The sequence below is a fragment of the Salmo salar genome, chromosome ssa11, assembly GCF_905237065.1.
Source record: "Salmo salar chromosome ssa11, Ssal_v3.1, whole genome shotgun sequence".
Lineage (NCBI taxonomy): Eukaryota > Metazoa > Chordata > Actinopteri > Salmoniformes > Salmonidae > Salmo > Salmo salar.
The window spans coordinates 70245972-70260862 of NC_059452.1; the positions used below are offsets into that span (position 1 = coordinate 70245972).

A 14891-nucleotide genomic window follows, 5' to 3' on the forward strand; every position below is an offset into this window, starting at 1 on the left:
AGGTCCTTCTGGGGGGGGAACAGAGGCATGGGGGCCGAACAGCGTCTTCACTACCCCACTGGAAAGAGAGAGAGAGAGAAAGCTAAGGAAAGGTTGAAGCGAACATTTATTAAAATAATTGTAAGGCACATATCAATAATACACGTTTAGTAGATCTGAAAGTGTTGGATTGACACAATATGGTAATAAGCCAAGGAGAGGTATATCTGAGATTGGCCGACACTTACACAGAAGAGTTCTGCAGCAGTGAGATGGCATTGAGAGAAGATGGGTTGCTCTGAATCAGGCTGAAGAATCCAGTCAGGTCATATCTGACCGGGTCAGAACCCATCAGGTGGCTCCTCACACTGACACACTGAGGGGGGAGAGAGAGAGAGAGAGAGAGAGAGAGAGACCAAAAATGTAAAAAAAGGTTCCAGGTTATCTTGGTGGGAGCGACTAGTCCTAAAGAGCCTCAGAGAATTGGTGCATCTGCAGCTCCGTCCTATCAGGAGGAGACAGGAAGTCATGTAAGAGTGTGTGTGTGTGTACCTCATCTCTGTACTGAGTCCAGCCAGCATCTGGGAGAAGACTCAGAAGTTACTCTCTCCCTCCATCTTCTGACACACCCTCCACTTCTCTAACATCATAGTCTGGAGAAGAGGAGGAGAGAGGGATGAAGAAAGAAAGGAGGGAGAGGAGAGAGGACATTGAGACAACTATATTATGACATTAGAAGCAATATACTGGCATAACGGGCAACAGTGTGTGTGTGTGCGTGCGTCCAGCAGACGCCAGTCCAGAGAGAGAACCAATGGCGAAGCGTGACGACGTGTCGCTGTGCTAAGAGCTCACACACCCAAACGACCTCAGGATCGTAAACACTGCCTGGGTACGCTCCACTGGAAACACACACAAGGAGAGACAACATTCTACACACAGGGTGCTATTACCTCACACCCTTCATAAATACACAAAGATTTCAAATTACATTACGCAAACATGCAAGCAATGCACGCAATGCACACACACACAAAGCACTCGCCACTGATGCTGTCTCCGACCGTGCCAGCCTGTTTGAGGAGTGTGTGTGGGTGAAAACTTGGCAGGAGGTGGTCTTGCCTGTGCCACTGCGTCCCACCGTGCACACACTCTGGTCCCTGCGCGTGCCTACCTTGGAGACATACACACGCCTGACTAGAGCGGCCAGGGCAGGGGGAGCGTCCCACACACTGTCCCCACGATGGGAATGAGGGGTCTGGGGAGAGGAGACCACAACATTCCCTTATCATCTAGTTCCCGTGGAACTACAGCAATATAACACCTTGCTCCTATCACTGATGGACCAGAGAGTAGACACACTGGGTTTCCTGGCATGAATCACTCAGCAGAAACTAGTGTTCCTACAGTGTGTGTGTGTGTGTGTGTGTGTGTGTGTGTGTGTGTGTGTGTGTGTGTTCACCTTTCCGTGTCGGTTCAGCGGCGGCCAGAAGTTGAGCAGGTTGGGTCCAGCGTGTGTGAGGGGCAGGCTGGCTTTAGCTCGACTGGTTAAAAGTGTGGAGCGCTCCACACTCAGGTCACTCAAGTCCTCACACAGGTTAAACTCAGACGGATTCAACTGGAGAGAAAGAGAGAGAGAGACTTCTGGATGTCGTGCTCCATGACATCATGCAGTGTTCCGTCTGCCCCCATTCTGACTCACTACGGCTGCTGGGAGATCTGGGGTTCCCTTGTCTTGTTTCAGCTGAGTGGCTGGAACACAGAACCCACCAATCACAGACAATCTCAGTATAAACCCACCAATTGGCAAGTCTCAGGACAAAGCCATTAGTCACTTAAAGCTAGAATCCTTAGTTGCTACATCCATTTTTGGATTAAAAAAACAATTAATATTTGCTCATTCATTCTTGAAGAAAATAACTTATAAATGCCTCATGAGCTTAGATCCACTGTCATTCCCCATCAGAACCCAAAATATAAGCTTGTTTTACTCCAATGTTTGTAAAAAAGGAAATGTAAAGAAACACTGTATAGCCTCAAAACACTTTATAGCCTAGTAAACGTTTGGGAAAAAATGCGTTTTAACGCATACAATGCTATTTCACAGTAAACAAATTAACATCAAGAAGGGCATTCAACATGTACGGCACTTACACAAATGACTGATGATTGGCTGAGAGAAATTGTTGATAAAAAGATTGTGGGGGCGGTTTTGTAAGATTTCAGGGCAGCTTTCGACATTATCAATCATAATCTGCTGCTGGAAAAACATGTGTGTTATGACTGCTATATTGTGGACAGTTACCTGTCTAACAGAACACAGAGGCTGCTCTTTAACCTGTCTGGGCTAGGGGGCAGTATTTTCACGGCCGGATGAAAAACGTACCCAATTTAAACAGGTTACTACTCTGGCCCAGAGTATTAGTATATTTGAATAGAAAACATTCTGAAGTTTCTAAAACTGTTTGAATGGTGTCTGTGAGTATAACAGAACTCATATGGCAGGCAAAAACCTGAGAAAAAGTCAACCAGGAAGTGGAGGATCTGAGAATTGTAGTTTTTCTTTCTAGTCCCTTTCGAAACTACAGTATCCGTGGGGTTACGTTGCACTTCCTAAGGCTTCCATTGGCTGTCTAAAGCCTTTAGAAAGTGGTTTGAGCATTCTCCTGTCACTGGGCAGATAATAGGAGCTCAGTTTCTGAGTGGACTGCCTGGCAACAAAGGGATTGGATATGCGCAGTCACGCGAGCACGCTGTTCCTTCTTTTTCTCCTTGAATGAATACGCTATTGTCCGGTTGGAATATTATCGCAATTTTATGTTAAAAATACCATAAAGATTGATTTTAAACAGCGTTTGACATGCTTCTAAGTACGGTAATGGAACGTTTAGACTTTTCGTCTCTGGTTCCGTGCTTGCGCGTTATACCTTTGGATAAGTGATCTGTACGCACAAACAAAATGGAGGTATTTGGACATAAATATGGATTATTTGGAACAAAAACAACATTTCTTGTGGAAGTAGCAGTCCTGGGAGTGCATTCTGACGAAGATCAGCAAAGGTAAGAGAATATTTCTAATACTAATTCTGAGTTTAGGTTGCCCCGAACTTGGCGGGTGTCTGTATAGCTCACCGTGATGGCTGAGCTATGTACTCAGAATATAAAAAAATTTGCTTTCTCCGTAAAGCTATTTTAAAATCTGACACAGCGGTTGCATCCAGGGGTAGTCTATCTATAATTCTTAAAATAATTGTTATGTATTTTGGCAACGTTTATGATGAGTATTTTTGTAAATTGATGTGCACATTCACCGGGCGTTTTGGTGGCAATACATTTTCTGAACATCACGCGCCAATGTAAAATGCTGTTTTAGGATATAAATATGAACTTTATCGAACAAAACATACATGTATTGTGTAACATAATGTCCTAGGAGTGTCATCTGATGAAGATCGTCAAAGGTTAGTGCTTCATTTAGCTGTGTTTTGGGTTTTATTGACATGTCCTTGCTTGGAAAATGGCTGTGATTATTTTTGTCTATGTACTCTCCTAACATAATCTAATGTTTTGCATTCGCTGTAAAGCCTTTTTGAAATCGGACAATGTGGTTACATCAAGGAGAAGTGTATCTTTAAAATGGTGTAAAATAGTTGTATGTTTGAGAAAGTTGAATTATGACATTTTGTTGTTTTTGAATTTGCCGCCCTGATATTTCACTGGCTGTGTCCCGCAGATGGGACGCTAGCGTCCCACCTAGACCATAGAAGTTAATGGAAACCTCTCCAACATAATCCAGGTAGAGTCAAGCATTCCACAGGGCAGCTGTCTAGGCCCCTTACTTTTTTCAATCTTTACTAATGACCTGCCACTGGCTCTGAGTAAAGCCTGTGTGTCTATGTATGCTAATGACTCATCACTATACACGTCAGCTACCACAGCAGGTGATATCACTGCAACACTTAAAGAGCTGCAGTCAGTTTCAGAATGGGTGGCAATAAATAAGTTAGTCCTAAATATTTCAAAAACTAAAAGAATTGTATTTGGGGCAAATCATTCACTAAAACCTAAACCTCAACTAAATCGTGTAATATATAAAATGAGGAAATGGAGAAACTTGAGTAGACTAAACTGCTTGGAGTAACCCTGGATTGTAAACTGTCATGGAGCTTGCAATGCCAGGGATGTGGGTTCAATTCCCACTGGGGACCAGTATGAAAATGTATGCACTCACTACTGTAAGTTGCTCTGGATAAAAGCGTCTACTAAATGACTAAAATGTACATGTAAAATGTCAAAGCAAATTGATGCAACAGTAGTTAAGATGGGGAGAGGTCTGTCCATAATAAAGTGCTGCTCTGCTTTCTTAACAACACTATCAACAAGGCAGGACCTAGTTTTGTCACACCTGGACTACAATCCAGTCATGTGGTCAGGCGTCACAAAGAGGGACTTAGAAAAATTACAATTTGCCCAGAACAGGGCAGCACAGCTGGCCCTTAAATGTACACAAAGAGCTAACATTAATAACATTCATAATATGTATACATGTCCTGGCTCAAAGTAGAGGAGAGATTGACTTCATCACCACTTGTATTTGTGAGAAGTATTGACATGCTGAATGCACCGAGGTGTATGTTTAATCTACTAACACACAGCTCAGAAACCCATGCATACCCCACAAGACATGCCACCAAAGGTCTCTTCACAATCACCAAGTCAAAAACAGACTATGGGAGTTGCACAGCACTACATAGAGCCATGACTACATGTAACTCTATTCCACATCTAGTAACCTCTCTAGGGTATGTCGTCCCACCTACTCAACAGCCAGTGGAATCCCATGGCACGATATTCAAATACCTTAGAAATGCTATTTCTTCAATTTCTCAAACATATGACTATTTTACACCATTTTAAAGACAAGACTCTCGTTAATCTAACCACACTGTCCGATTTCAAAAAGGCTTTACAACGAAAGCAAAACATTAGATTATGTCAGCAGAGTACCCAGCCAGAAATAATCAGACACCCATTTTTCAAGCTAGCATATAATGTCACATAAACCCAAACCACAGCTAAATGCAGCACTAACCTTTGATGATCTTCATCAGATGACACTCCTAGGACATTATGTTATACAATACATGCATGTTTTGTTCAATCAAGTTCATATTTATATCAAAAACCAGCTTTTTACATTAGCATGTGACGTTCAGAACTAGCATACCCACCGCAAACTTCCGGTGAATTTACTAAATTACACACGATAAACGTTCACAAAAAACATAACAATTATTTTAAGAATTATAGATACAGAACTCCTTTATGCAATCGCCATGTCCGATTTTAAAATAGCTTTTCGGCAAAAGCACATTTTGCAATATTCTGAGTAGATAGCTCGCCATCACGGGCTAGCTATTTTGACACCCACCAAGTTTGGCCCTCACCAAACTCCGATTTACTATAAGAAAAATTGGATTACCTTTGCTGTTCTTCGTCAGAATGCACTCCCAGGACTTCTACTTCAATAACAAATGTTGGTTTGGTTCAAAATAATCCATAGTTATGTTCAAATATCCTCTTTTGTTCGTGCGTTCAAGACACTACCCGAAGGGTTACGCGCCCGACGCGTTTCGTGACAAAAAAATTCTAAATATTCCATTACCGTACTTCGAAGCATGTCAACCGCTGTTTAAAATCAATTTTTGTGCGATTTTTCTCGTAAAAAAGCGATAATATTCCGACCGGGAAACCCTGTTTTCGTTCAAAGACGAAAAAATAAAAACATGGTTTCGGCTCGTGCACGTGCCCCCAGTCTCATTGTTCTCTGATCGACAACTATCCAAATGAGCTACTGTTTTTCAGCCTGGGGCTCCAAAGTCATCATTCCCCGTTCTGCCGCCTTCTGAGAGCCTATGGGAGCCGTAGGAAGTGTCACGTTACAGCAGAGATCCTCAGTTTTCAATAAAGAGAGTGTAGAAGGCCAAGAAATGGTCAGAGAGGGCACTTCCTGTAAGGAATCTTCTCAGGTTTTTGCCTGCCATATGAGTTCTGTTATACTCACAGACACCATTCAAACAGTTTTAGAAACTTTAGGGTGTTTTCTATCCAAATCAAACAATTATATGCATATTCTAGTTTCTGGGCAGTAGTAATAACCAGATTAAATCGGGTACGTTTTTTATCCGGCCGTGCAAATACTGCCCCCTACCCTAGAGAGGGTAACTTACGCAATCAGTAAAACTAGAATAAAAAAACAACATAAAAATACACTATAGGGAACAGTGGGGACTGTGAAGCAACACACACAGGCACAGACACATGCATAAACACATAACATACGCACTTTACACACGTACACATGGATTTTGTGTTGTAGATACAGTGCATTTGGAAAGTATTCAGACCGCTTCACTTTTTCCACATTTTGTTACGTTACAGCCTTATTCTAAAAAAGATTAAATACAAAACAATCCTAATCAATCTACACACAATACCCCATAATGACAAATCAAAAACAGGTTTTGACATTTTAGCAAATGTATTAAAAATAAAAAACTGAAATACCATACATAAGTATTCAGAACCTTTGCTATGAGACTTGAAATTGACCTCAGGTGCTTCCTGTTTTCATTTATCATCCTTGAGATGTTTCTACAACTTGATTGGAGTCCACCTGTGGTAAATTCAATTGATTGGACATGATTTGGAAAGGCACACACCTGTCTATATAAGGTCCCACAGTTGACAGTGCATGTCAGAGCAAAAAACAAGCCATGAGGTCGAAGGAATTGTCCGTAGAGCTCTGAGAAAGGATTGTGTCAAGGCACAGATCTAGGGAAGGGTACTACATTTCTGCAACTTTGGAGGTTTCCAAGAACAAAGTGGCCTCCATGATTCTTAAATGGAAGAATATTGGAACCAACAGGACTCTTCCTAGAGCTGGCCGCCCAGCCAAACTGAGAAAATGGGGAGAAGGGCCTAGGTCAGGGAGGTGACCAAGAACCCAATGGTCACTCTGACAGAGCTCCAGAGTTCTTCTGTGGAGATGGGAGAACCTTCCAGAAGGAAAACCATCTCTGCAGCACTCCACCAATCAGGCCTTTATGGTAGAGTGGCCAGACGGAAGCCACTCCTAAGTAAAAGGCACATGACAGCCCGCTTGGAGTTTGCCAAAAGGCACCTAAAGGACTCTGACCATGAGAAACAAGATTCTCTGCTCTGATGAAACCAAGATTGAACTATTTGGCCTGAATGCCAAGAGTCACATCTGGAGGAAACCTGGCACCATCCCTATGGTGAAGCATGGTGGTGGCAGCATCATTCTGTGGGGATGTTTTTCAGCGGCAGGGACTGAGAGACTAGTCAGAATTGAGGGAAAGATGAACGGCGCAAAGTACAGAGAGATCCTTGATGAAAACCTGCTCCAGAGATATCAGGACCACAGACTGGGGCGACGGTTCCCCTTCCAACAGGACAACGACCCTAAGCACAGGAGTGGCTTTGGGACAAGTCTCTGAATGTCCTTGAGTGGCCCTGCCAGAGCTGGAGAGGCCTGAAAATAGCTGTGCAACGATGCTCCCCATCCAACCTGACAGAACTTAAGAGGATCTGCAGAGAAGAATGGGAGAAACCCCCCAAATACAGGTGTGCCAAGCTTGTAGCATCATACCCAAGAAGACTCAAGGCTGTAATCGCTGCCAAAGGTGCTTCAATAAAGTCCTGATTAAAGGGTCTGAATACATATGTAAATGTGATATTTCAGTTTTTTTTTCAAATGCCATCTGCTTTTGCATGATCCATTTTAGAATAATGTTGTAATGTAACAAAATGTGGAAAAAGTCAAGGGGTCTGAATACTTCCGAATGCACTGTATGTGGAAGTAGAGTAGGGGCCTGAGGGCACACAATCAATATGTTGTGAAAGCTGTATTGTAATGTTTTACAAAATGTTTAACTGCCTTAATTTTGCTGGAGCCCTGGACTAATGGAGATCCACAACAACTGCAAATACAAAACGTGGTTAAAACTATCATTTTGATATTATGGATGGTCAGTCCTTGCTTTGAATTTGGGAGTGGTTACATTTCTCCAGGGCCATCCGTAAGCTTTTCACCAAAACACAGGCTGGGTGGCCCCTTTGTTATTGTTTCAATTAAGGATTCCAGCTTTAGAGGCACCACGAGTTGTGTTTGATGCTAATCATTGACAGGGAGACATTCTTCTATAGTTAATTAAGCACTGTATATTTGTCCCAACATGATTTATCGTTGTTTTTGTGGAGAAAATTTCAGTCATAGTGGAGATTTCCTGGTTGTGATTCTAGTCTGTATTCTCAGTATTATTGTCACAGCACAACTAAACAGAGATTACCAGGGTTTATGTCTCAGGGGATTAAACTCTGATATGCATCCCTAATCTCTGATCCCTGTGAGTGAGTGTGTGTGTGTGTGTATGTCAATCAAATAAATCTAATGTATTTATGAAGCCCTTTTTACATCAGCCGATGTCACAAAGTGCTATACAGAAACCCAGCCTAAAACCCCAAACAGCAAGCAATGCAGAAGCACGGTATGTGTGTGTGTGTACCAGGGTTCAGGGGATGTGTGTGTGAGTATATGAAAATCGAATAGGATTAATTCTAGCTAGATGTTCTAGTCCAGGTATTCTCAAACTGGGGAATTGGGGGTAAGCCAAATAAAAATGTGATTCACATTAAAATAAAATATTTAAAAAAATGACATTTTCAAACAGTACATTTATATTTTTCAACAGGGCAAAAAAAATTTGGGTGAGGTTTTTTCCTCGCCTGAGTAGCCTTGTTTCACTGGCAAAAATAAAATGTAACCATCTAGTGTTCAGTGAAATAACAACACAATGTAAATTACAGGTAGCCTAGTCAAATAATTAACATCCAATCACATTAACCGTTACTCTCTCGCAGGAAACCTTCACTCTTGCGCAGACATTTAGAAATGAAACATGACAATTTCAAAAATAATTCACAGGAGTTTTTTGAGCGAGAATAAAGATGACTTTTGAGTAGTAAGATAAAAGCAACAGATACCATTGATAAGAAGGGTCTGGAAGCGTCTTATATGGTGAGCTACCGAGTGGCTAGGACAGGCAAGCCCCATACTATTGTGTGGAACTTAATTCTTCCTGCTGCTGCCGATATGGCTGGGACAACGCTGGGGGAAAAGGCCCAAAACTATACAGACAATGACTTCATCAAACAACACTGTTTCACAACGCATCAGTGACATGGCAGGAGATGTTTTGAAACAATTACTGCTTCGCATACAAGCCAGTGAATTCTATGCGTTACAGCTGGATGGGTCAACAGACGTGGAGGGCCTGGCACAGCTCCTGGTATATGTCCGCTATGTTTATGAGGGTTCAATTAAGGAAGGCATCCTCTTCTGCAAACCACTGGAAACCAGGAAAACAGGATATTTTTTAAGTACTGGAGAGCTTTGTGACATCAAATGGACTTTGGTGGTCAAGATGTGTTGGTATCTGTACTGATGGCACAAAAGCCATGACAGGGAGACATAGTGGAGTGGTAACACGCGTGCAAGCAGTTGCTACCGACGCCACTTGGGTACACTGCAGCATCCACCGAGAGGCTCTTGCTGCCAAGGGAATGCCTGACAGCTTGAAAGACATTTTGGACACTACAGTGAAAATGGTTAACTTTGTTAAAAAGCAAGGCCCCTGAACTCTTGTGTATTTTCTTCATTATGCAATGATATGGGCAGCGACCATGTAACGCTTTTACAACATACAGAAGTGTGCTGGTTATCAAGGGGCAAAGTATTGATATATTTTTTTTAATTGAGAGACGAGCTTAAAGTTTTATTTACTGACCTTAATTTTCACTTGTCTGACCGCTTGCATGATGAAGAGTTTCTCACACGACTGGCCTATCTGGATGATGTTTTTTCTTGTCTGAATGATCTTAATCTAGGATTACAGGGATTCTCCGCAACTATATTCAATGTGAGGGACAAAATTGAGGCTATGATTAAGAAGTTGGAGCTCTTCTCTGTCTGCATTAACAAGGACAACACACAGGTCTTTCCGTCATTGTATGATTTTTTGTGTGCAAATGAAAAGCTTACGGACAACGTCAAATGTGATATAGAGAAGCACCTGAGTGAGTTGGGTGCGCAATTGCGCAGGTACTTTCCCAAAATGGATGACACAAACAACTGGATTCGTTATCCCTTTCATGCCCTGCCTCCAGTCCACTTACCGATATCTGAACAATTAAATTGAATTTAATCAGAAGCCACTGCCAGATTTCTGGATAGAGCTGCACTCAGAGTTTCTTGCCTTGGCAAATCGCGCTGTTAAGACACTGATGCCCTTTGCAACCACGTACCTATGTGAGAGTGTATTCTCGGCCCTCACTGGCATGAAAACTAAATACAGGCACAGACTGTGGGTGGAAAATGATTTAAGACAGACTCTCTCCAATACAACCCAACATTGCAGAGTTACGTGCATCCTTTCAAGTACACCCTTCTCATTAACCTGTGGTGAGTTATTCACAATTTTTGATGAACAAATAAGGTTTTATATGTAAGATGGCTAAATAAAGAGCAAAATGATTGATTATTATAATATTATTATTTGTGCCCTGGTGCTTTAAGAGCTCTTTGTCACTTCCCACCAGCCGGGTTGTGACGCAGCTGAAGGTTGAATGTTTGAAGGGGTACGCGACTAGAAAACGTTTGGGAACCACTGTTCTAGCCTAACGACTCACACTAAATTCTTCCGCTGCTCCGCCGTTCGCTACATACTATAGTCTGAGACTGCCGTCTGAGACTGCGCTGTACAAAACAAATTAATCAGCAATCGGATGTTCTTTAAGCAATCAGAGAATCAAAGCCTGTGGTGAAATTTCAACCTGCCGCTTCAGCCACATGTGTTCTGGCTCTCGCAGTACGAAGGGCTGGATAGAAAAGCTGTGCTGAAGCAGGGTGCTATTAACACACAACACATCAATACACACAGTGAACCACACTACATTACCACCACTTAACCAGGATAAAGCCCTCCTTGTGGACGTGCCACACATTCCCGACTTCATACCACACATCCCTCACCTGGCACACACACACACAGAGACAGAGAGACAGAGAGAGAGACAGAGAGAGAGACAGAGAGAGAGAGAGACAGAGAGACAGAGAGAGAGAGAGAGAGAGAGAGAGAGAGGAAAGAAAGTGGGAGAAAAAGAAAGAGGAGGCGGGGGGAGAAAGAGAGATGCAAAATCATGTGTATTCTACAGCATGCAGTGTGTGTGTTCTTCAGAAGGTGAATGTTCCACTGTGTGTATGTTCCAGGGAGCCAGGTAGCCTAGCGGTTAAGAGCTACATGAAGAACAAAAACAGATGTGGACTTGAGCAAGGCACTTAATCCTAATTGCTCTTGTAAGTCGCTCTGGATAAGAGCTTCTGATAAATGAGTGAAATGTAAGTGTGTGTGTGTCTTGCATGCGTTTCTATCAAAGCACATGCGTGTGTATGTGCAACAGGCCTGCGACACTGGAAGAGTACCTTGCAGGGAGTGAGACTCCGCGGCTCCTGTCGTTTTCAATTAAACCTGGGCGTAAGCTGTGCGGCTCAGCGAAATGCTTGTGGCAACTCAAGGTAAAACTGGGCTTGAATTCAGCACACGACTCATGCCAGAGAACACTTCATAACATGTCTCGTGCTCTACAAAACACGCTGCTAGAAAAAGCGAGTGCCTTTGCGACGCCCCAGTGCAGCAGGTATGCATAGCACGTATACGGTATGTACATATCTTAGGACATGACATCATACCTCTTTCCTCATGTTCTGTTATGATGTCTGCTTGTTGGCCCTCAGGCTCCTGTCTCTCCTCCATCACTCCCTCTTTCTTCTTCTCATCTTTCTTTACTTCCGTTTTTGGCATCTTGACATCATTTGTCACCTTTTCTTTCCCTGACTTCACTTCCTGCCCCTGCTTCAGCAGCTCGGCTTTCATTTCCTGTTTCTGCTTCGGTTGCTCTGTTGTAATTTCCTGTTTCTGCTTCAGCTGCTCTAATTTCCTGTTTCTGTGGCCACTTCCTTTTTGGCTGTCTCCCCCAGGGGTGGGCTCTTGAGTTTGGGGGAGAGAACTCGCCGGGGCGTAGAGGTCTTGAGATCTGATTGGTTGGAGTGGCGGCCTCGCTCTCCGTTGACCAACTGCTCGTTTCGCAGGGCCATCTCGGCCTCTAAGATTGGTGGAGTCTGATCCGGGAGGAAAAACTGCTGTGCCAGGTTGTCACTCAGTTTACTGTGCTGGAAAGAAACAAGATGGACGCCACCACAGTACGTAAAAACACAAGGCAATGTGCTGCCTTTACTTCACCTTTGGCTGACTTTCTATGTCGACTGACTGACTGACTGTATTTTCACTAGGGCTGTCAAACACCACCCCCCTCCCCCCCCCCAAAAAATGTAATTGAGTTAATTGCAGGGTTTGCTGTGATTAATCGCAAACTCAGAATTTGCTCAAATTGAGCTGTGATTTAAGATTTTTCATACAAAAAGCATCACACTGTCGTTTTTAGCTGTATAGAATTTGGGGATGTTTTCAGTGTATTTTAAAACACTTTCAGACGCTGCGATTAATAAAATCAAATCCACAAAAATGTTAACGAGTTAACTCTGACAGCCCTAATTTTCACAGCATGTACTTGAACTGGGCCACAAACCAGACTCAGATTTACTGTTAGAAATAGGCGCAATACAGTCTACAGGACAGGCTCAGGGGCTATATACTGTGACAGCAGGTTAGCTCACACACACACGCGCTAGTGTGGAAGAGCAAATATTATCTAAGTTTAGGACTGCAGTTCACAGAGTTTCCTCTTGTCCACTAACAGGTGTGAAATACGGACATATATCCTTTCAACTGTATGTAATAATTTCTTAACTAGTGTATGACCGGTTTACTACTGGTTCACTAATAACGGAGGTGGTATGGTCAGTTTAGATTAGACCTGATGTTACTGTGGAGGTGAGAGGTCAGAAAGGTCAACAGGACAACTCTCCTGTCTCTCCCGTCCTCTGCTCAGGGGTGGTCGAAACAGGTTACTCGTCCATTTGAATGATAATACATACAGTACTAGAATGTAGGAATTAAACAGAGATGGGTGATAGAGAGAGGAGAGAGAGTGATGCTCTCTGGTTACTGTATGCACACACAGGAGTGGTTGTGTTTGCAGACAGGACATTCAAAGCAGTGTGTGACATACAGTAGACTACACAAAGAATTACATATCCGAAACACACACACGGGCTGATCGTTCTAGAATACACACAACATGAAGACTCACTAGAACACACATTAAGGGAACACACAGGACTCTAGAACACACAGAGCGAGGACCATTCCAGAACACACAGAGTGAGGACCATTCCAGACCATTCCAGAACACACAGAGTGAGGACCATTCCAGAACACACAGAGTGAGGACCATTCCAGACCATTCTAGAACACACAGAGTGAGGACCATTCCAGACCATTCCAGAACACACAGAGTGAGGACCATTCCAGACCATTCCAGAACACACAGAGTGAGGACCATTCCAGACCATTCTAGAACACACAGAGTGAGGACCATTCCAGACCATTCTAGAACACACAGAGTGAGGACCATTCCAGACCATTCCAGAACACACAGAGTGAGGACCATTCCAGAACACACAGAGTGAGGACCATTCCAGAACACACAGAGTGAGGACCATTCCAGACCATTCCAGAACACACAGAGTGAGGACCATTCCAGAACAGCCTCATCATCTCTGTGCCTCCCTTCTGCTCCCAGAGCTTTAAGCGTGAGGACAGCGCCATGACAACGGCTGCTGGGGGAGGGGTCAAACAGTCAGAGTTCAGCCAGATGTGATGTCAGAGTGGGGGGCGGGACACCACAGAAACGGTGATACAAGCTGAGGATGGAGAGAAACAGGAATGAGAGAAAGAAATAGGATAGCGAGAAAGAGAGAGAAAGAGATAGGTAACGTGAGAGACTGGAAAAGAGAGAGGGATGGAGAGAGAAAATTCAGAGAGAGAGATGGAGAAGGAGAGAGAGGGTGCATTGAAAGATAAAATGTTAAAATGTTTTTTTTCCCCCAATACCTTTCTGGTGACATGTAGTAACCGCTGTGAAGTTGACAACACATGATGAAACACCTCATGATGTGGTGGAATACCATGACAGATCACTCAACACCCCTAAACATACACACACCAACTGTTTCTCAGAAATATTAGTCCTTCTAGTGAAGCCATATGCACACACACACACACACACACACTTGAATATCTGCACAACCTCTCACAAACAACTGTTTCTTCTCCCACCCAACACGGGTCTCTCCTCTCCAGTTCCAGCCTGACTCAGCTGTCCGTTCCATTGGGCTTCTCACACACCTCTGGGCCCCTGGCCTGTGGCTCTCAGGACCTTACAGACAGACAGCTGTAGAGAACCTGTTGGGTGAAGGGCAGCTCAGCTGGTGCCTGGTTTTATACAAGTATTGGGTCTAGGGATGGACACACATGAAGACATACCCTGTTGTGGACAGTCTCGAAGCAACATAACACCAACGAAGCCTACGCCAACTCATCTCAGAGAGTGATGTCGGTTGGTAGGACAGACAACCATCTTAAAAGATGTTTACCCGTTGATTCACCATAACACGCTCCTGGGCGATACGTAAGCAACCGCTTAACTGTGCCAGATGTAACTGTGGCGACATGACGCCGTGTTAACGGCACGTTCACGGGAACAGGGGCTCAACTCCAGTGGTTTCCAAACTTTCGTCTCCCACCTGAAGCAATTCCAGTTCTCTTGTGACCCACCTAATCAACACAACTGTGTCATTACAGTAGCTACAA

General features: G+C 43.5%; 1 long non-coding RNA gene across 1 annotated transcript in view; it reads right to left on the reverse strand.

Moving 5' to 3' along the window:
• Nucleotides 1-10: 10 nt before the first annotated feature.
• LOC123725181 (uncharacterized) overlaps nt 11-14891 on the reverse strand; it is a 15499-nt gene continuing 618 nt past the window's right edge. The window contains exons 2-5 of the long non-coding RNA XR_006757627.1: nt 1442-1597; nt 532-632; nt 228-355; nt 11-58 (exon numbers count right to left, since the gene is read on the reverse strand). This is a non-coding gene — a long non-coding RNA (uncharacterized lncRNA). The remainder of the gene's footprint in view (nt 59-227; nt 356-531; nt 633-1441; nt 1598-14891) is intronic.